We start from the raw sequence: 22,479 nt of genomic DNA, 5'->3' as shown, positions 1-22,479 counted from the left end.
TTCCTGCTCGTGCTACGCGGGATAGCCCCAAGCCGAAAGAGGTGCAAGAGCTGCCAAAAGCTGCAAATCAACACAGGAAAATCAGGGCCAGTCGCCACGGCCAGTCGAACCCGCGCCCAGCCCCGGGCAGAGCTGCTCTGCGCCCCCGTGCCCGAGGGCAGCTGCACTTGGTGCCGATGCACGGGGAAATCGCCGGCGCTCTGTAGCTCTGTTGAATATTCATCGTCTTTCAGAAATCGTACATTTTTAAAATAAATTCACTCATGCAAAACTTGCATTAAGCTTGATTCAGTTACGTGTTAGCCTGGCAGCTGCGCTCCGGGATGAAGGAGAACATGGCTAACGTGTCTGGTGCTGGGGGGGCTCGGGGCGGGAGGACGTGGGAGGGTTTTGGTCCTGGGGGGTGATAGTGTTGGAGCACAAGGGTGGGAAGCACCGCTGGGGCACTGGGACCGGGGACAAGCAAAGCTCTCCTCCCGACAGACTAAGCCCTTCTCCCACCGGCCGATCCCGGGCACGGAGCAGCCCCCGCGCGGCCAGTGGAGCGGGGCCGGGGGCTCACGGCAGCAACGCACCGCTCCACGCCGGGACAGCGTGAGCTCCAGGCAGGGCCCTGATGCGTCTGGGCGCCTCTAGTCCAAGCCCTGGCTGCAAATCCTTCCCCGTTCAGCTTTCACAACCCATTTCCCTTCCTCGGGAACGCCAGTGCCAGGCTCCCTGTGGGCACGGGCGGGCTCGCATGCCTCCACGGCTGCTGACACTGAGACGCTCCCCGTGGCATCGGGCCTGGCCGCTGACCCGCCGGAGGGCCGGACCCTGCCCCGCGCTGCTGGCAGGGTGCTGGGCAGGGAGGGGGGTGCCGGGCGCCCTTCCGTCTCCCCGTGCTGCTTTCTTGCTGTGGGCTGAGCTGCCTTTTTAGGCCGTCTCCCATTGAGCAGCTTGCTCAGCGGATCAGCCCAGCTCCGTAAGCTCCCCTCCAGCTGCCGGGGCCGTCGCTCCCGGGTCGCCGCAGCCGCTGGGGGCAGCAGGCAGCCCGCGGCCTGGACGGGCACGATTAACCCGTCTCCTTTGCTGCTGCCTATTTGCTCCTAGCTCTAACTTCAGCCGGAGACAGCTAAGGCAGGATGCAAAGATGCAGCAAATAGCAACAGCTCTGCTCTCCCGCGACAGGGACCAAAGCTGCTGGCGGGGGCTGTGCGGGGAGGGCCGGTGCCCTGGGGCCCCGTGTCCGTGTCCCTTCTCGTGGCACCCCGAGAGCCGGAGGATCCGGGAGCAGGGGCGGCGCTGAGGCCGGGGGTGAGCTGCCCCCTGAGCGGGGCTCAGCCCTGCGTCAAGTGTGTCCCGCCGCGCGGGGCCGGGGCAGGCCGGCACTGTAGCCAGCGGCTATCCCGGCGGATACCGGGCGGGAGAGGCGGCTCCTCGCAGAGTGACGCCGTCCCTGGGCAGAGCTATCCTTGTCTTCACTGTCTGGTGTCAAGAGGTGCAGAAGCACCCCAAAGACCCTTGCTGTCCCCGAATGCGCTGCCCGGACCTCCTGCTGCAGCCCGCGGGGAGCCCGGCCGGCAGCCAGAGCCCAGTGCCGGGGCCGCTGGCAGGGATGAACCACCCGTTTGCTCTGCCCCACAAGCACACGGTGTGGGGACGTCCCCGTCACCGCCTGCCCCGAGCGGGCTGTCCGCCGGGCACTGGGCAGAGGCCGCCCCACGCGGGCGACGCGTGCCGAGCCCTCCGAGCCGCTTCCAGGCGCCGGGCTGGAAATCTCCCGGAGCTGGTGGGGAGCAGCCAGCGGTGGACGGGAAGCTCCTTCCCAGGAGACCCAGTGCAAGGCGCTGCGCAGCACCTCTGCCCCGGCCCGGGGGAGGAATTGGCCCCACGCAGGCTGGGCGTTGCTCCCTACGCTGCTTTTAGCTCCAGGGCTTTGAATAAACAAAGTTTGAACAAATTAGGAAGGCCCCAGCTCAGCCTGGAGCGGGGAGCTCCTCTGCCAGATCGCCCCACCCGTAACCCAAAGACCATTTCTTTCCCCCGAAATCAGCACTGGACGATGCTGTCCAGGCAGGAACGCCCGGGATGGGGCTCCCGGGGGCAGCATCCCCGCCGGCCCCCACCTCCACGAATGGGCTGGTTTCCCCCGGAAGGGACATAACGACGAAGGGCTGCTGCCATCTCCTGGGGGCCCTGTGCCTCCGGGGCCCAGCCACCAAGCCGTGACAGGCCGGGGGCCACTGCGTGCCCTGGGCCCCAGCACTGCCAGCGGCCTTGCGATGGCCTGTGGGCTCCGGGCGCCCTGGCTCAGCCGCGCCACATCCCTGCATGATTTAACAGCCCCCAGCTGCTGCCACGCTGTCCCCTGAAGAAGACAGCTAAAGAAATACCGTGGCCCAGAGCTAACTTAAAGGAGGCAGGAGAAAAAAAAGTCTGTAAATCCCCTAGGTTCATCGTTACACCAGGAAAACCCTAAATCACCATTTTCACTTTTAATTTGGTGTGAGAGCACAAGATACTGCGTGCATTTCGAGCAGCATCGCTACAAGACACTGTGGCTGCTGCCAACGCGCAGGCGGCAGCACCGCAGCCATGCACTAGAGCCAGGCTCAGGGGAACAAGCTGGAGCTAAGTGAATCAGTGTTCCCAGCTGGGAGGGGTGCGACAGAGCTTATAAAGCCAAGTGAGGCCCCTTCCCTTGATTAGGCAGTGCCTGGGAGGAGCCCTGGTGGGGTGTGGGCTGGTGGCTGTGTGCATGGGGGTGGGGTCCCTGGGGTGGGGCTGCTTGGGGTGTCCCTGGCCCTGCGGTGCTCCCAGCCCGAGCTCGGCTGTGGTCTATGCTCATGAGATTCATAAGGTGGGTGCTGCTGGCGCTGGGGTTTGACCCCCCTCCTTGCTCTCGGTGCAGCCACGTCTGGCTCTGCTGCCGGGTGGGAGCCCCTTCCGGGCAAGGGCAAGGTGCTTCGTGAAGGTAGGTGGTCCCGGAGTTCTGGGATTGCCCCAGTTTCTGATGATGCCACGCGCAGCAATGCCATGAAGTGCTTTGGAAGGAGCCTGCTGGTGCCCCCAGTTGGTGGCCAGCCAGGACCTGGTGGTCCCCTCTGGATGCTGGTGTCCCCGTGGGGAGGCCGTGCTGGCAGGAGCCCCTCCAACGTGCTCATGGCTCTATGGTTTGTTTGCTGTGACTCAGTTAACAACCCACAAAGAGATGCAAGCAGCTCGCTGCAGATTTAAATGTGCTTAAATACACATACTATGCTACGTGAAGTGTAAACCTTTGGAAGTATGAGGCTCTTGCATCAAACCAACAGTCCCAAAGATTTTCGGTGGGTAAACAGATGAGTATACACAGGGTTTTGCTGAGCAAGCAGGTGGATGATCTGACTCTACATATTTCACACCAAGCTGGCTCATGTATTACAAAACTGCCATGAAAAATGAAAGCTCTGTCTAATGCAGCAACATCTCAAGGGTGACTTGCCTTGAAATGCAAGCGGGAGAAGGGTGGGCTCCTGCCCTGTCCCCCGGCTCTCCAGGAGAGCCGCAGCCGATCCCGAGCCCGTTCGTGCGCTCTTCAGACCAAAGCCATGTCCAGAGCTGCCGGTGCCCCCGCGGAGGGGCCAATCTCCCCCAAAGCAGTGCCAGCGCCTGGCGGCTCCCCCAGGCCCATGCGGCTGCTCCCGGCACCCTGACACGGACCGGGGTTAAATCTGCTCTTTTCGAAAGGATAAAGTTCCTGTAAGCGGGGGCTGTATCAGGCAGGCCCTAGTTCCAGGCAACCGGGGTCAGTGTGCAACCATGTTCCTGTTAACTTTTGGAAAAGTGGAGCCAAGTTTCCTCTTGCACAGACCTGCAGAGGATGCCAAAGTGGGCTGGGAGAGCAAGTACTTGCAGAGGAAGGACCAGAGTTAAAAATTATTCCAATAAAACAGAAAATGGTCTAAAGTAACTGTAAGGCAATTCAGTGAGAAGGATGAAATAGAAAAGAAATACTTATTTTCTTAGAATAGAAAAATCAAGTGAAGAAATCCAAAATAGGAAATAAGATGACTAGCACAGAAGAGTCAATGCATTTATAAATGAATGTAACAATTGGTCACTGACATAATGGTAACAATTTCTATGGATTACAAAATATGCAAGTTCCTGCGTATCTTGTTGAGAGATAACTAAATAAGTCTTATTTCCAAGTTTTGACAAATGTATTACACATTTGCTTAAGCTTCAGTATAGCTGCTTTTTCAATAAAACAACCCCAGCTTTCCTTCAGCTTAACTGCCTCAAAGTGACTTCATTAATTCTAGCTGCACCAATTAATTGCACTGATTTAATGTATAAAACGACTGTCAGCAAGTGACCCTCCAACTGGACCCAACCGTCGTGGGCTGCCGGCCGAGGGCTGGGGAGGCCCAGGCTGCGCTGCTGGGGCACCGCGGTGCTGCTGCCTCGGCGCAGACCCCTCACGCAGAGCCTGCGTTGCCCCTTTCCCACCCTGGTGCCTCCTCTCCCCCCCTTTGCACCCTCAGCAGCCTCGTACCACCCCGAGGTGCTTCTCGCAGCGGGCAGGCAGTGGCCGGCCAGTGATGGGGTTGCACGGGTGCCCAGCCGGGAGCCTTCTTCTGAAAAGCCTTTATTTGTGTGAAAAGCTTTTTTTCCCCCCAAGGAGGGGATGTGCCTGCTGCAAGGTCCCTGGTGTGGGTCACGCAGGGCGTGGGGGAGCCCAGCACTGGGTGCTGGTGTCGGGTGCATAGTCACTCGTGAACGTCGAGCTGGCCTAGCTGGTGAGTGGGATAATTCGGGTTTGGCTGAAACTTTCTGTAAGTTTAATTCTTGCTGCTGGTGGATTGATGTGTGGGATGAAGGGGAGGAACTTCAGCAGCGTTTCCGTGGTGTGGGCATTCTGCTAGTCCAGCATCTCCAGGTGTTTAAGATTGTTTGCCTCTCCCTCTTTTTTGACAAATTATAGCTTTTATGAAATAATCTTTCGGAGTCGTGAACCAAGTTTCTTTCCCTGACATGTGATTTGCAGAGCAGTGAAAGGGACATACGTGACCCTGCAGTGCTTTTCTGTTCCCTCCCTGGGGGGACCTAACTTAGAGCTTGTGTGCAAAGAAGAATCTGAAATTTATATTGCACGACTGGTTTGCAACATGCACTCAAAACATGCTGCCCTTGCAAATGCTCCTGCCAACTACCTGACCTGCTGCAGTAACTTCCAAAGCCGGCACAAAACGGGTTGCAGCTAGAACTGGTGCAGCCATCAGAGGATACCTTTTTCCAGTATTCATCAGTTCAAGGGGTTGTGATACAAAGTGGGGTCATAACAGTTCTGTGCGGGGGCAAACAAGAACTTGGATCAATACCAAGACAGGGTCCAAGTGTCCTCGGATGTGTGAGGACAAGTGATGACAGTCTCCTGTAGCTGTTGAGATTTCCATCCAGAAGGACTTTGCTGTGCCTTAGGAATGGCAGGTGAGAAGCACTTTGCCTCTCGGTGAAATGAGCTGACATGATTCTCCCTGTAACTTGGGGCACGAAGCGAGGAGCAATGCTGGGGACACCTGCACCCAAGGGACGGCAGAGGGGGACCAGGAGCGCAGCCCTCGGCCTGCTGGCACTGAGCCGGGACACGGTGCCTGGGGACCCCTGAGGACAGCAAGCAGGTAGGACCCCAAATTTTTTTTCCTTATTCATACAGTACTGACACTCCTGCTCTTTCCCAGTTCCCTTTTTCTTTTCAACTTCTGGTGATTGCAGCTGGCCTACAAAGAAAGCCCTCTCAGCGCAGGGACTAGCTCTCCCATCTTGGGTTACTTTTCTTTTGAACATCTCAGCAACTGCTGACCTGCAGTCCCATCGGCACATTTCCAAACGCAGCCCTCAGGTGCCCAGGACCAGCCTGCTGGGCTTGACTAATCCCTAACAACTCCAGATTTCAGCAGTTCCCATGTAAACATTTCCAACCACTGGTCAAACTTCAAGCGGGAATTGATGAAGAGCGTATCCATTCAAATCAAAGCCACCCTCGGCCCACAGTGCTATTCCAAAAAATGGCTAGTGATCCCTAGGATCCAGTTGCTTTCTGCCTCTTGAGGCAGCCGTCACACAGAGCCTGCTGCACGCTTCCCCCTCTTGCACTGGGCGACAGTTAACTCTTGTACTTGCCTCCCTGGCGTTCTCCACCACTTAACGTGGGAATAATGTTGCTATGCTCTTTCCTACAAAAGCACTGCAGTATTTATAAGTTTATGTAAGGAATCATGTAGATGCCTGCAAAGGCCCCACCATGTGATGCCTGTTGCTGTCCTTCAGCCAGGCTTCAGGGACAGTCCTCACCATTGGGTAAAGTAACTGGGAAGGGGAGTCCACGCTTCTCCTCTGGTGTTCATCTGCACTCCTCTCCAGCAACACGCTGCCATGTCGTCCTCTGTGGTTCTGCTCTTCTGGAAGGTTGGGGCAATTGGCGACCTTAGTGGCAGTGACTTTTAAACCCTGGCCCACTTGTGGAAAGCTCCTCTCTCAGGTGGGTAATTTCACAAATTGTTAGAAAAGAAAAGGTTAAGGGCACTTAGCAAGTATAGCTTGAAGCTGTATTCTTTCCTTCTAAAGGTTAAGCTCCTGAACTGCAGATAATTACCATTGTTCTCTTCCCTTTTATGGCACCATTTAGATCAGGCTGTAGAAACAACATATAAGTGCTTTAAAGTTTAAAATGAATGAGTGTCTCTTGGTATGGTTGTGAGTTTAAAAAAACATTTTCGTTATGGTTAAACCAAAGCACAGAAAACTGGAGGTGTTCACTTTCAGCTGGTGAGTCGCTAGCAGGGCTGAGGACAGCACTTGGGGCCACAGTCTGTCTGGGGCAGGTGGGAGCAGTGATTTGACTCAAAAGTAGAGGGTTTTATCCAGATCAACTTCTGAAGAGTTTTGTCAGTTTCTCATGTGTAAACCAGACGCTACAGGAATAGTAGTTTCGTCGCTGTCATGCAGCATCTCAGGATGTAAGCTGCCCACATCCACATTAACACATTGCTCCACAGGAAACCAAGAATGACGATGCTTGTTCCAGCCTGTGATTAGTATGGTCTGTGTCCAATCTTCATCCATCTTTGCTTCCTTCAGGGTGGAGAGAAATTGTGTTCCCCACCTTCCGCAGCAATGCCAAGCCTTATCCCGTGACAGCGTTTTCAACCTGGCAGCGAAGCATATGGAGCCCCACCACATGCTCTACCGAGCATATGGGTGATACCTGGGAGATTTCCCTGGCTTAAACGTTGGCTGGTTGCCGTATAGCATCTGAGGCATCCATGAAACGCAGCTCTGCGTGGAGGTGGTGGTATGGGTGTTGCCCAAGCCCCGGTGGCACTTGGTGCTGGAGGGTGTCTGTGGACGCTGTGCATGCGCAGAGGGACACTGTGCAAATGGGAGGTGCAGATCAGCCAGCCCCGGCGTGGCGGAGCTGGTTGTCCGGCTGAGCAGCAGGCAGTGGAGGGCCTTGGAGCCCTGCTGGAGAGCTCGGCACCAGGCAGGCTGGGAGCAGCAGGGCTCAGCCGCACCGGCAGTCCTCGGAGGCAGTCGGCCGCTTGCGATGCTGTGTGTTGGGGCCTGGATGCAGGGGCCGTCCTTGCAGCAGGTCCAGCTTCTTTTGCAGAGGCCAGAGAGCCTCGAGGTGCCTCAGACAGTGCTGGGTCTCAGGCAAAGGTGCTCCTCTGCGCCCAGCTAGCTCAGCTTGTTGCTGCCATCCAGATGGAAGAGATGTAGGGATAGAGGGTAGACAAGGGCACTCTCTTTCTGCCTACCTTCCTCCCTGCCTGGCATAGAGGTTGCTGCCAGGCTAGCCAGACTGATCATCATTTAAGCAGCCCCAATTAGCCCAGAGGGCCTCTTGCCAGCTTTGTGAGGTGGATTTTGGCAGGTGGGGAAACTGAGGCACAGAGTAGGCTTGTGAGCTGGTGGGGTGGCTTCCCTGTGGACCTGGCTTCTTGTCCTTCCTAGCAGTGCAGTGAAGCCACAGCTGAACCTGCTGAAGGGCTGCACTGCCCGCACAACCCTCTGCAGGGTTTGGCGCATCCTCCCTGACCGAGGCAACAGCGTCAGCAGACACTCGCCAGGTGAAACGGGCCAGGGAGCAGCTGGGGGCCTTGGCTGGCTGGGTCTCCTCCTTCCCCTCGCAGGGATCACCTCCAAGCACAGCCCGGGGGGATGGAAAATGTGTCCGGTCTCGGAGCCTGGGGCTGTCTTGGAGCTGTTCCTGGGGGACTTTGCCCCAGCCACGCGCTGCCCGTCTGATGGGAAGAGCGCCAATGCTGAGAACGCTTTCTTCCCCTTTCCTTGAGCAGCGCTGCACCTTTCGGAGGCAGGGCTGCTGAGCCAGGGCGACGGCGGCTGGTTGCCTGCCCTGCGCCAGCTCCCCAGGAGCGACTGCGGGGCTTTGGTGACCTTCGGAGCCCCGCGCTAACAGCATACCCGGGGCCACATCAGCGGCACCGAGATGGGGCTGGCGTCCACCCTGCCAGGCAGAGCGGGAGCTTCCCGGAGCAGCTGCTGCTCCCTCCTGGGGGTGACAGCCTTTTCCATCAGCAGCCACGGCACCTTGTCACGGGCTAACACAGGACTGCGGGACGGGCCGGAGGAGGTGGAAAAAACTTCTGGGAGGCTTCGTGTTGCTAGAAGCCATATTCCAGGTTCCCCCTGCCTCCCCTTTGTGCAGCTCCTTAGTTGTCGAGAGGAAGCCACTGGATTTGCAGTCTGGCAGAACTTCAGGACCTCCGTAATTAATAACATCTGCATTTTGCTTCCTGGTGGGTCTGTATTTAAGAAAGCAGAAAAATCAAATTTGCACATGACACCAAGCTAGAACAGAGCTGCTAGTGCTTGTGCAGGAACGATCAGAATTTAAAATTATTTTGATGAAGTAGAAAATGATCTAAAGTAACTTGAAGGCAATTCAGGAAGGGGAAGGATGAAGTAATATGCTTAGAAAAGAAAAATTAACAAACCCAAAATGGGAAGTGACTGTCAAAAAAAAGTCAAGGTATTTATAAATGAATGCAAAAATCACTCACCTACATTATGGTATAAATTTCTTTTATGGATTCCAAAATATCCAAATAACTGCATATTTTATTGAGAGACAACAAATAAGTCTTAATTCCAAGTTTTGATAATACATTACACATTTTCTTGAGTTTTAGTATAGTTGCTTTTTAAATAAAACAATCCAGACTTCTTCAACTTAATTGCTTCGAAGCAATTTCATTAATTCTAGCTGAATGTTAATTGCTTCACTTAAAAAAACAAAACAAGAAAAACCAAAACATCCCTCGGCAAATGAGTCTCAATTAGCTGTCAATGTATTTTGCCAAATTGCCAGCAGAGGGCAGGAAACGCTCAGTTTATCTTGAAGGAAGTTACCCTAGGGCCGATCATCAGTGCAGACTTCTCATCCAGTTCACAAATGACCTGTTCCACCAGAATAACGACATAAATTAGTAGCTATTTTGTTTTTCAGCATGTGTATTGTGCAACACTAGAGCCACCGTAACAGCATCTAGACCACTCAACCACCGTATGCAGACCTTCCGGTGACAAAGAAGCTCCTGGAAACCTTCCCCACTACAACCAGCTCCCAAACCGGACAGGAAAATCAGTCGAAACAGGTCAGTCTCTGACACTGCGGGCAGCACAGCCTACCAGTGTCCCCACTCTGGCCTGCACACGTGAGTTTTGTTTGGTATAAGACAAAGAAGGAAAAAGCTGGACAATGCCTGCTTGTCTTTGCAGATAAATAGCATAAACATTAGAGAAAGCAAAACTCCAGCGTTAGCAGCCTTAGAGTCTGTCGGCCTTGACAGCATAGACTGATTCTCACTGGGTGAAATTTATCATTCGATTAAAGAAACACCCTTGCTTGCACTGAAGAAGTGTTACTTTAGCGCAGAATTTAGACACATCCACATCCCTTATAGTACCATGATTTGGATTTGTGTATCTTAAATGTTCAAATCTAGAAGCCTAGTAGGACTGATCGGTAACAAAAATATAATAAAATCTACAGTTGCCAGGAAGGGTGAAGAAAGTCTATGTGATTTTTTTTATACGTATTCTCTTTCCTAAGGAGAAAACAAGCACTGATTCTTTTCTGGTCAACACCAGAAACCACCTGAGTTCATGCCTCACCCAGCCTCCCACCAGCGCCTTTTCAGCTCTGAGATGCCGTGCTATTTGCATACACAAGGAAGGAAATGTTTCATGGTTCATTAGCGGAGAGAAGTTCTTTGAACTACCAGGAAGAAAAAGAGGGAGAGCAGAGTCCTGCAAAGAGATGCACTGTTTTGAAAAACTACTTAGACAACACAGACTTCAGATTTCAAATACATTCTTGAACTTTTATTTCTCCCAAAAGGTAAGCAGTTAATTAAAAACTCTAGTAACAAAACCAAACCAAAAATATTACTTTCAGAAACAAACATGTACACTTGCATGCTTGATTTACACCCAAAACTGCAATTTCAAATTCCAATAATGAATATGCTAATGAGACAATTAGGATTGGCAGTGTGAGAAAACACCTGCACATGTAACCATGGCAAATGTGTAACAAGTAAATGTGTCTGTTCAGGTGTAAGCAGTTTTGAGCAAATTGACCATGCCACATAGAAAAAGTGAAATGTTGCTGCTGATTTTGAAACAGCAGGAGAGAAAAATCAAACTAGCAGGACAACTTAATGAAAATTCTTTGGCACTTCCCAACCGAGAATGCTTCAGCAATGTGCAGTGTTAAACTGCTCCATACCTAGATTGTATTTTGTAGACTCCCCTTCTGCACGCACACATGTTGTTCCTCAAAACAGTGATGTGGAAAAACATTGCTTTTGCTTCCACTAGAATGCCAAAATTCTGCTCATGATTTCTTGAGAGAGTTAGGGACACTTTGTGAATTTATCCATATCAAAAGTAGCTGCTTCCTAAGACTTGAAGCCAAAGTGCTAACAGGGAGCAACCACCAATTATAGAAACCTAAATGCAACTGTTTTAAACAAAGAAAAAATCGTGTTTAAAAAAAAAAAGTATTTCAAAAGCAGTTCTGTACTTTGTCATATAATACCCTCCGCCCAAATCATGCCACAGTCAGTACTGTGGATTACACTACTTCAGTATAAAACACCAAAACCACAGAACAGAAATCCAGAAGTTTTTAAAATCCAAAACCACTAGTTTTAAGAGGTGCTTACTTATATGTGCAGCATCTGTTTTTTGTCAAGGTACTTATTATCTATTCTGGATTCAAAATGTGCAAAACCCATAAATTACAGATTTATTCCTGACAGACTCTCTTACTAGTGCTGAAACAAATTCACAGTATAAACCATCAAGACTCTCTATGCTGTGAATGAGTATTAAAAAAAAAAAAAGGTAAAGTGCAATTCATCCTGTTTTGCAGAGCAATACAATGGACTCTGTACTTCAGCATACATTTACAGCATATTTCATAATAGGAAGACCCCCACATTAAACAGTGTCTTTAGTTCAAGGTGGTTGTTTCTGCTTTTTAATAGGCTGCAAGAAATTTACTATGCTGTAAAATCTGAAAATGTCTGGCTTCACTCCAGCTTCTGACAGTGTTAAGAGGTTCTCAGTCACTCACTAGTAATATCAAGAACAGTAGATCTTTTCTGATATCTAAACACAGCACAAGTCTGAAATCAGAAGGTTCATTCTGAGTTCTCCAGCTTTTGTGCAGTCAAACTCTTGTTGTTACTTAAATCGTCGTCGATGCTCTAATGATAAACTCCTTGTATTCCTTCCCCAGTTTGCTATAGCAGCTCTTGCTCATCATCTTCAGATCCTGAGGGTCCTTGTCGTACCTCCTCATACCATTTGTTTGTGAGGGTTTTCATCTGTATGCGCCCGTGATGCAAGTCCTAAGGCAAAATAAAACCAGAACACTTGTTATTTAGCTATTTGTGCGTCAGAGAGGCCAAGAGAGAGAGACTAGTTTAGCATGTATCTCACGAAATAATCTGGTTCTGGTCCTGAGCGTGCAAAGCATTCTGGTTCTTACCAGGAAGCATCAAATGCTCAATCCATTAGTACTTATTTCCTGAGGTGATATTTTTGATGACAGATTTTCACTTGTGTTTTTCTCAACAGCCATGCTCTGTGAGTTTCAACAATCACAATATTGTCTGAACGGCCTATCTTTGAATCTTACTCCCTCTACGTGTCCCTGGAGACAGTGGGAAGCCTGTGGCCTGCTCTGGTGAGTCACATACTTATTTTTTTAGCCTTTGGCTGCAATCTATATGGCAGCTTGTGTTATGACTACCAAGTATGAATCCGATGCTTGCTCTGGTTTCTTGGTTCTTTTTGGTTTTGCAAAAAATCCTTTTGGCTTTTGTGTGAAAGTGCTGAAAGCATGTCCTGTAATTATTTTGGAAAGAAGTATGTCTGAGCAGGCTAGGAAGATGGAATGAGCACACTTTACACAAAATGATCAATTCTACAGCAGAAATGCTGAATTTTTGCTGAATTGGGAAAACATTGAATTCTGCAGCCAAGGAATCTCAGATTTCTAAAGGCTTGGATTGAGAACGGAACAGCATTTACACCTCTCAGAATCCCTCAGCGTTAAATTATCTCCATATTCAGCCAGGTGTCACTTTGTATTCACAGTTTTGAAGTCTCTCTCCCAGTGAGGAAGTCTAGAAAGTGAAGGTTGCAATCCTAGTACAAAATTCCAAGATAAAAGGTGCACGCTGCAGGAAAAATCACAGCTCAAGAATTCACAGGATCTTGTACAGCAAAAGGCAGCAACAGTTTGTATGGCAGCACTTTAAGAACTGCATGGCAGCAGCTTTTTCTAGTAAGATTAGCTTTGGAAGCTCTATTAGGCACAATTTTAGATTTAGTTGCCAAACTCTCGATGTGGTCACAGTAGCCTGTAAGATTAAAGCTGAGTTCAGTAAACCCATACACACTTTAAAGTTCAGTTGTGGTAGCCCTGAAAGGTGCTCAATTAGTTCAATCTGCAATTCTACAGTGCAGCTTTTCATTACAGAAGCTCTATGTATGCACAAGTAATACCTTAGATGTCTCACTGTTCCTAATGTAGAAGTTGCATGGGTGCATTACAAACCTTGAATGGTACGGAGTGAAATGATAACCAACTCTACTATACCATTTCTTCTCTTCAAGAAAAGCCGCAATACTTACTTCTTGTGTGAGTCGTCTGGTGAAGAAAGGATTCAAATACTTGGCATCAAACCACATAAACCCTTTGAGGTCCTGGCGTTTTATGTACTGGGCTTCATACTCCTCCTCTGTGAGTTCTGATAAATGTTCAGATTCTATGGTATTCCCCTAGAAAACACACAAAAATACTGGAATAACCATTAGAAATACAGCAACTGTTCCCTTCAGTTTGCTTCAGCCCACTCTGCTCTCTCCCTTCTCACAAACAATTCCCATGCTGCAACTAAATGGAAATTATCACCTCAGCCAACCAAGGCTTATGGCTGTATGAATCTTTCCAGTTGTTGATTCCCAGAGCCACTTCCCTTTTCACTCTGAAAGGTAAAAAGGCTTCAAAAATGTTCCTTATTTTGTATTGTTACCATCGCAGAGAGCAGAAATTTCTAGTGCGTAGGTTTTCTCTTGTGAGCTGAACAATGAGTTTACGCAGCAAGCAACAACACTTCAGTGCCATTGTCCAGGTGACTGCTGACTCTCACACTGAAAACAAGCCCTGTATCAGAACATGCCATATCACTGTGTCCTTCCTATGCACGCTTCCCTACATGGACAGCAGGCATAAATTAATTCCAAAGAGCGCAAAGTTCCTCAAACTTCATGCCAAAAGGAGCTGTTCTTCACACCCTGTAGAACAATACCCTGCATGTGTTGTTTGATGGTTTGGAGAAAAAGAGACAAAGGCTCTAGGATTCTTTATATACTCCTGCCTTTAGCACATGAGGTTTCAGACTGGCTGTTAGTTTTCTGCAGTACTTCTGCTTAGCCAGGAACTGCTTAAAAATAAATCCCAGTCAGAGGGATGCTGTTACAACCTTGTCATGGCTTTTGCTGTGACTTTTTCAAAATAATTCCTCTCTGCCTTTTACGATTAATGCATGACTCACAATGTACTAGCTACTTTCCTTCTATATATGACTCAACCTATCCTGTATCATCTGCTCCATGCTTTTGCAGGAGTTGCTTTAATTTCTGCTGATCAATTTATAAATAAATTGATGTAGCGTCATTCTCTTTGTCCCAGAGTTACTTGTATAAATACTAACTGAGCTCTGTCTTCACAGTTTTTTAAAATGACATCACTTGGTCTTCTCCTACTTTCTCTTTACTCCTGCTGCTCGTTTGTGCTTCCAGTTTGCTACCGCTGGATCCAGGCATTAGAAATAAGAGTTAGGCTTCTTGGTCCCGACGCTTTGGCCAAATCCCGATTAGTGCTTTTCTTAGCTAGCCCCATCCGCAGGCCGTTTCCCTGGATGTCGTCCCCTCCCCGTGCTCCCCCACAACATCACTGGGGCTCGGAGCACGCCGGCCGCTCGGAGCCCAGCGGCGGCAGCGAGTCGTGTGCGGGTGGCAGGTGCTTCTGTCCCCCGGTTGTTCCCGCTCAGCCACTTCTACCCAGCCATTTCCCCTGCTCGGGGTGGGCGGGCGACCAGGGCGGTCTCCAACACCTCTGGGCGCGCTCGCCGCCTCCCCAGCACTGTGATATTTGGGCCCGCGGGCGGCAGCTGCGGTGCGGATGGCCGTGGCAGGGCAGGGCTGGTGCACGAGGGCCGAGCGAGAGCTGCCAGCCCAGGGTGGGAGCAGCGCTCCGAGAAGCTGGGCTTCATTTCCTGCTCGTGCTACGCGGGATAGCCCCAAGCCGAAAGAGGTGCAAGAGCTGCCAAAAGCTGCAAATCAACACAGGAAAATCAGGGCCAGTCGCCACGGCCAGTCGAACCTGCGCCCAGCCCCGGGCAGAGCTGCTCCGCGCCCCTATGCCCGAGGGCAGCTGCACTTGGTGCCGATGCACGGGGAAATCGCCGGCGCTCTGTAGCTCTGTTGAATATTCATCGTCTTTCAGAAATCGTACATTTTTAAAATAAATTCACTCATGCAAAACTTGCATTAAGCTTGATTCAGTTACGTGTTAGCCTGGCAGCTGCGCTCCGGGATGAAGGAGAACATGGCTAACGTGTCTGGTGCTGGGGGGGCTCGGGGCGGGAGGACGTGGGAGGGTTTTGGTCCTGGGGGGTGATAGTGTTGGAGCACAAGGGTGGGAAGCACCGCTGGGGCACGGGGACCGGGGACAAGCAAAGCTCTCCTCCCGACAGACTAAGCCCTTCTCCCGCCGGCCGCTCCCGGGCACGGAGCAGCCCCCGCGCGGCCAGTGGAGTGGGGCCGGGGGCTCACGGCAGCAACGCACCGCTCCACGCCGGGACAGCGTGAGCTCCAGGCAGGGCCCTGATGCGTCTGGGCGCCTCTAGTCCAAGCCCTGGCTGTAAATCCTTCCCCGTTCAGCTTTCACAACCCATTTCCCTTCCTCGGGAACGCCAGTGCCAGGCTCCCTGTGGGCACGGGCGGGCTCGCATGCCTCCGCGGTGGCTGACGCTGAGACGCTCCCCGTGGCATCGGGCCTGGCCGCTGACCCGCCGGAGGGCCAGACCCTGCCCCGCGCTGCTGGCAGGGTGCTGGGCGGGGGTGTGGGGGGGTGCCGGGCGCCCTTCCGTCTCCCCGTGCTGCTTTCTTGCTGTGGGCTGAGCTGCCTTTTTAGGCCGTCTCCCATTGAGCAGCTTGCTCAGCGGATCAGCCCAGCTCCGTAAGCTCCCCTCCAGCTGCCGGGGCCGTCGCTCCCGGGTCGCCGCAGCCGCTGGGGGCAGCAGGCAGCCCGCGGCCTGGACGGGCACGATTAACCCGTCTCCTTTGCTGCTGCCTATTTGCTCCTAGCTCTAACTTCAGCCGGAGACAGCTAAGGCAGGATGCAAAGATGCAGCAAATAGCAACAGCTCTGCTCTCCCGCGACAGGGACCAAAGCTGCTGGCGGGGGCTGTGCGGGGAGGGCCGGTGCCCTGGGGCCCCGTGTCCGTGTCCCTTCTCGTGGCACCCCGAGAGCCGGAGGATCCGGGAGCAGGGGCGGCGCTGGGGCCGGGGGTGAGCTGCCCCCTGAGCGGGGCTCAGCCCTGCGTCAGGCGTGTCCCGCCGCGCGGGGCCGGGGCAGGCCGGCACTGTAGCCAGCGGCTATCCCGGCGGATACCGGGCGGGAGAGGCGGCTCCTCGCAGAGTGACGCCGTCCCTGGGCAGAGCTATCCTTGTCTTCACTGTCTGGTGTCAAGCGGTGCAGAAGCACCACAAAGACCCTTGCTGTCCCCGAATGCGCTGCCCGGGCCTCCTGCTGCAGCCCGCGGGGAGCCCGGCCGGCAGCCAGAGCCCAGTGCCGGGGCCGCTGGCAGGGATGAACCACCCGTTTGCTCTGCCCCACAAGCACACGGTGTGGGGACGTCCCCGTCACCGCCTGCCCCGAGCGGGCTGTCCGCCGGGTGCCAGGCAGAGGCCGCCCCACGCGGGCGACGCGTGCCGAGCCCTCCGAGCCGCTTCCAGGCGCCGGGCTGGAAATCTCCCGGAGCTGGTGGGGAGCAGCCAGCGGTGGACGGGAAGCTCCTTCCCGGGAGACCCAGTGCAAGGCGCTGCGCAGCACCTCTGCCCCGGCCCGGGGGAGGAATTGGCCCCACGCAGGCTGGGCGTTGCTCCCTACGCTGCTTTTAGCTCCAGGGCTTTGAATAAACAAAGTTTGAACAAATTAGGAAGGCCCCAGCTCGGCCCGGAGCGGGGAGCTCCTCTGCCAGATCGCCCCACCCGTAACCCAAAGACCATTTCTTTCCCCCGAAATCAGCACTGGACGATGCTGTCCGGGCAGGAACGCCCGGGATGGGGCTCCCGGGGGCAGCATCCCCGCCGGCCCCCACCTCCACGAATGGGCTGGTTTCCCCCGGAAGGGACATAACGACGAAGGGCTGCTGCCATCTCCTGGGGGCCCTGTGCCTCCGGGGCCCAGCCACCAAGCTGTGACAGGCCGGGGGCCACTGCGTGCCCTGGGCCCCAGCACTGCCAGCGGCCTCGCGACGGCCTGCGGGCTCGGGGCGCCCTGGCTCAGCCGCGCCACATCCCTGCATGATTTAACAGCCCCCAGCTGCTGCCGCGCTGTCCCCTGAAGAAGGCAGCTAAAGAAATACCGTGGCCCAGAGCTAACTTAAAGGAGGCAGGAGAAAAAAAAGTCTGTAAATCCCCTAGGTTCATCGTTACACCAGGAAAACCCTAAATCACCATTTTCACTTTTAATTTGGTGTGAGAGCACAAGATACTGCGTGCATTTTGAGCAGCATCGCTACAAGACACCATGGCTGCTGCCAACGCGCAGGCAGCAGCACCGCAGCCATGCACTAGAGCCAGGCTCAGGGGAACAAGCTGGAGCTGAGTGAATCAGTGTTCCCAGCTGGGAGGGGTGCGACAGAGCTTATAAAGCCAAGTGAGGCCCCTTCCCTTGATTAGGCAGTGCCTGGGAGGAGCCCTGGTGGGGTGTGGGCTGGTGGCTGTGTGCATGGGGGTGGGGTCCCTGGGGTGGGGTTGCTTGGGGTGTCCCCGGCCCTGCAGTGCTCCCAGCCCGAGCTCGGCTGTGGTCTATGCTCATGAGATTCATAAGGTGGGTGCTGCTGGCGCTGGGGTTTGACCCCCCTCCTTGCTCTCGGTGCAGCGACGTCTGGCTCTGCTGCCGGGTGGGAGCCCCTGCCGGGCAAGGGCAAGGTGCTTCGTGAAGGTAGGTGGTCCCGGAGTTCTGGGATTGCCCCAGTTTCTGATGATGCCACGCGCAGCAATGCCATGAAGTGCTTTGGAAGGAGCCTGCTGGTGCCCCCAGTTGGTGGCCAGCCAGGACCTGGTGGTCCCCTCTGGGCGCTGGTGTCCCCGTGGGGAGGCCGTGCTGGCAGGAGCCCCTCCAACGTGCTCATGGCTCTATGGTTTGTTTGCTGTGACTCAGTTAACAACCCACAAAGAGATGCAAGCAGCTCGCTGCAGATTTAAATGTGCTTAAATACACATACTATGCTACGTGAAGTGTAAACCTTTGGAAGTATGAGGCTCTTGCATCAAACCAACAGTCCCAAAGATTTTCGGTGGGTAAACAGATGAGTATACACAGGGTTTTGCTGAGCAAGCAGGTGGATGATCTGACTCTACATATTTCACACCAAGCTGGCTCATGTATTACAAAACTGCCATGAAAAATGAAAGCTCTGTCTAATGCAGCAACATCTCAAGGGTGACTTGCCTTGAAATGCAAGCGGGAGAAGGGTGGGCTCCTGCCCTGTCCCCCGGCTCTCCAGGAGAGCCGCAGCCGATCCCGAGCCCGTTCGTGCGCTCTTCAGACCAAAGCCATGTCCAGAGCTGCCGGTGCCCCCGCGGAGGGGCCAATCTCCCCCAAAGCAGTGCCAGCGCCTGGCGGCTCCCCCAGGCCCATGCGGCTGCTCCCGGCACCCTGACACGGACCGGGGTTAAATCTGCTCTTTTCGAAAGGATAAAGTTCCTGTAAGCGGGGGCTGTATCAGGCAGGCCCTAGTTCCAGGCAACCGGGGTCAGTGTGCAACCATGTTCCTGTTAACTTTTGGAAAAGTGGAGCCAAGTTTCCTCTTGCACAGACCTGCAGAGGATGCCAAAGTGGGCTGGGAGAGCAAGTACTTGCAGAGGAAGGACCAGAGTTAAAAATTATTCCAATAAAACAGAAAATGGTCTAAAGTAACTGTAAGGCAATTCAGTGAGAAGGATGAAATAGAAAAGAAATACTTATTTTCTTAGAATAGAAAAATCAAGTGAAGAAATCCAAAATAGGAAATAAGATGACTAGCACAGAAGAGTCAATGCATTTATAAATGAATGTAACAATTGGTCACTGACATAATGGTAACAATTTCTATGGATTACAAAATATGCAAGTTCCTGCGTATCTTGTTGAGAGATAACTAAATAAGTCTTATTTCCAAGTTTTGACAAATGTATTACACATTTGCTTAAGCTTCAGTATAGCTGCTTTTTCAATAAAACAACCCCAGCTTTCCTTCAGCTTAACTGCCTCAAAGTGACTTCATTAATTCTAGCTGCACCAATTAATTGCACTGATTTAATGTATAAAACGACTGTCAGCAAGTGACCCTCCAACTGGACCCAACCGTCGTGGGCTGCCGGCCGAGGGCTGGGGAGGCCCAGGCTGCGCTGCTGGGGCACCGCGGTGCTGCTGCCTCGGCGCAGACCCCTCACGCAGAGCCTGCGTTGCCCCTTTCCCACCCTGGTGCCTCCTCTCCCCCCCTTTGCACCCTCAGCAGCCTCGTACCACCCCGAGGTGCTTCTCGCAGCGGGCAGGCAGTGGCCGGCCAGTGATGGGGTTGCACGGGTGCCCAGCCGGGAGCCTTCTTCTGAAAAGCCTTTATTTGTGTGAAAAGCTTTTTTTCCCCCCAAGGAGGGGATGCGCCTGCTGCAAGGTCCCTGGTGTGGGTCACGCAGGGCGTGGGGGAGCCCAGCACTGGGTGCTGGTGTCGGGTGCATAGTCACTCGTGAACGTCGAGCTGGCCTAGCTGGTGAGTGGGATAATTCGGGTTTGGCTGAAACTTTCTGTAAGTTTAATTCTTGCTGCTGGTGGATTGATGTGTGGGATGAAGGGGAGGAACTTCAGCAGCGTTTCCGTGGTGTGGGCATTCTGCTAGTCCAGCATCTCCAGGTGTTTAAGATTGTTTGCCTCTCCCTCTTTTTTGACAAATTATAGCTTTTATGAAATAATCTTTCGGAGTCGTGAACCAAGTTTCTTTCCCTGACATGTGATTTGCAGAGCAGTGAAAGGGACATACGTGACCCTGCAGTGCTTTTCTGTTCCCTCCCTGGGGGGACCTAACTTAGAGCTTGTGTGCAAAGAAGAATCTGAAATTTATATTGCACGACTGGTTTGCAACATGCACTCAAAACATGCTGCCCTTGCAAATGCTCCTGCCAACTACCTGACCTGCTGCAGTAACTTCCAAAGCCGGCACAAAACGGGTTGCAGCTAGAACTGGTGCAGCCATCAGAGGATACCTTTTTCCAGTATTCATCAGTTCAAGGGGTTGTGATACAAAGTGGGGTCATAACAGTTCTGTGCGGGGGCAAACAAGAACTTGGATCAATACCAAGACAGGGTCCAAGTGTCCTCGGATGTGTGAGGACAAGTGATGACAGTCTCCTGTAGCTGTTGAGATTTCCATCCAGAAGGACTTTGCTGTGCCTTAGGAATGGCAGGTGAGAAGCACTTTGCCTCTCGGTGAAATGAGCTGACATGATTCTCCCTGTAACTTGGGGCACGAAGCGAGGAGCAATGCTGGGGACACCTGCACCCAAGGGACGGCAGAGGGGGACCAGGAGCGCAGCCCTCGGCCTGCTGGCACTGAGCCGGGACACGGTGCCTGGGGACCCCTGAGGACAGCAAGCAGGTAGGACCCCAAATTTTTTTTCCTTATTCATACAGTACTGACACTCCTGCTCTTTCCCAGTTCCCTTTTTCTTTTCAACTTCTGGTGATTGCAGCTGGCCTACAAAGAAAGCCCTCTCAGCGCAGGGACTAGCTCTCCCATCTTGGGTTACTTTTCTTTTGAACATCTCAGCAACTGCTGACCTGCAGTCCCATCGGCACATTTCCAAACGCAGCCCTCAGGTGCCCAGGACCAGCCTGCTGGGCTTGACTAATCCCTAACAACTCCAGATTTCAGCAGTTCCCATGTAAACATTTCCAACCACTGGTCAAACTTCAAGCGGGAATTGATGAAGAGCGTATCCATTCAAATCAAAGCCACCCTCGGCCCACAGTGCTATTCCAAAAAATGGCTAGTGATCCCTAGGATCCAGTTGCTTTCTGCCTCTTGAGGCAGCCGTCACACAGAGCCTGCTGCACGCTTCCCCCTCTTGCACTGGGCGACAGTTAACTCTTGTACTTGCCTCCCTGGCGTTCTCCACCACTTAACGTGGGAATAATGTTGCTATGCTCTTTCCTACAAAAGCACTGCAGTATTTATAAGTTTATGTAAGGAATCATGTAGATGCCTGCAAAGGCCCCACCATGTGATGCCTGTTGCTGTCCTTCAGCCAGGCTTCAGGGACAGTCCTCACCATTGGGTAAAGTAACTGGGAAGGGGAGTCCACGCTTCTCCTCTGGTGTTCATCTGCACTCATCTCCAGCAACACGCTGCCATGTCGTCCTCTGTGGTTCTGCTCTTCTGGAAGGTTGGGGCAATTGGCGACCTTAGTGGCAGTGACTTTTAAACCCTGGCCCACTTGTGGAAAGCTCCTCTCTCAGGTGGGTAATTTCACAAATTGTTAGAAAAGAAAAGGTTAAGGGCACTTAGCAAGTATAGCTTGAAGCTGTATTCTTTCCTTCTAAAGGTTAAGCTCCTGAACTGCAGATAATTACCATTGTTCTCTTCCCTTTTATGGCACCATTTAGATCAGGCTGTAGAAACAACATATAAGTGCTTTAAAGTTTAAAATGAATGAGTGTCTCTTGGTATGGTTGTGAGTTTAAAAAAACATTTTCGTTATGGTTAAACCAAAGCACAGAAAACTGGAGGTGTTCACTTTCAGCTGGTGAGTCGCTAGCAGGGCTGAGGACAGCACTTGGGGCCACAGTCTGTCTGGGGCAGGTGGGAGCAGTGATTTGACTCAAAAGTAGAGGGTTTTATCCAGATCAACTTCTGAAGAGTTTTGTCAGTTTCTCATGTGTAAACCAGACGCTACAGGAATAGTAGTTTCGTCGCTGTCATGCAGCATCTCAGGATGTAAGCTGCCCACATCCACATTAACACATTGCTCCACAGGAAACCAAGAATGACGATGCTTGTTCCAGCCTGTGATTAGTATGGTCTGTGTCCAATCTTCATCCATCTTTGCTTCCTTCAGGGTGGAGAGAAATTGTGTTCCCCACCTTCCGCAGCAATGCCAAGCCTTATCCCGTGACAGCGTTTTCAACCTGGCAGCGAAGCATATGGAGCCCCACCACATGCTCTACCGAGCATATGGGTGATACCTGGGAGATTTCCCTGGCTTAAACGTTGGCTGGTTGCCGTATAGCATCTGAGGCATCCATGAAACGCAGCTCTGCGTGGAGGTGGTGGTATGGGTGTTGCCCAAGCCCCGGTGGCACTTGGTGCTGGAGGGTGTCTGTGGACGCTGTGTGTGCACAGAGGGACACTGTGCAAATGGGAGGTGCAGATCAGCCAGCCCCGGCGTGGCGGAGCTGGTTGTCCGGCTGAGCAGCAGGCAGTGGAGGGCCTTGGAGCCCTGCTGGAGAGCTCGGCACCAGGCAGGCTGGGAGCAGCAGGGCTCAGCCGCACCGGCAGTCCTCGGAGGCAGTCGGCCGCTTGCGATGCTGTGTGTTGGGGCCTGGATGCAGGGGCCGTCCTTGCAGCAGGTCCAGCTTCTTTT

At 52.8% G+C, this 22,479-nt stretch overlaps 2 long non-coding RNA genes across 2 annotated transcripts; one reads left to right on the top strand and one right to left on the bottom strand.

Moving 5' to 3' along the window:
- Nucleotides 1-10,330: 10,330 nt before the first annotated feature.
- Nucleotides 10,331-13,238, top strand: LOC135330112 (uncharacterized). Its single transcript, XR_010391894.1, has 3 exons — nt 10,331-10,390; nt 12,139-12,247; nt 13,183-13,238. It is a non-coding gene; the product is annotated as an uncharacterized LOC135330112 (long non-coding RNA).
- LOC135330111 (uncharacterized) lies at nt 10,347-13,339 on the bottom strand. The gene is made up of 2 exons (XR_010391893.1): nt 13,201-13,339; nt 10,347-11,909 (listed from the first exon to the last, which is right to left on the bottom strand). It is a non-coding gene; the product is annotated as an uncharacterized LOC135330111 (long non-coding RNA).
- Nucleotides 13,340-22,479: the final 9,140 nt, after the last annotated feature.

The sequence above is a fragment of the Dromaius novaehollandiae genome, chromosome 16 (assembly GCF_036370855.1).
Source record: "Dromaius novaehollandiae isolate bDroNov1 chromosome 16, bDroNov1.hap1, whole genome shotgun sequence".
In the NCBI taxonomy this organism is placed as follows: domain Eukaryota; kingdom Metazoa; phylum Chordata; class Aves; order Casuariiformes; family Dromaiidae; genus Dromaius; species Dromaius novaehollandiae.
The sequence above is the reverse complement of the archived record's forward strand: the minus strand, read 5'-3'. Positions and strand labels throughout refer to the sequence as shown.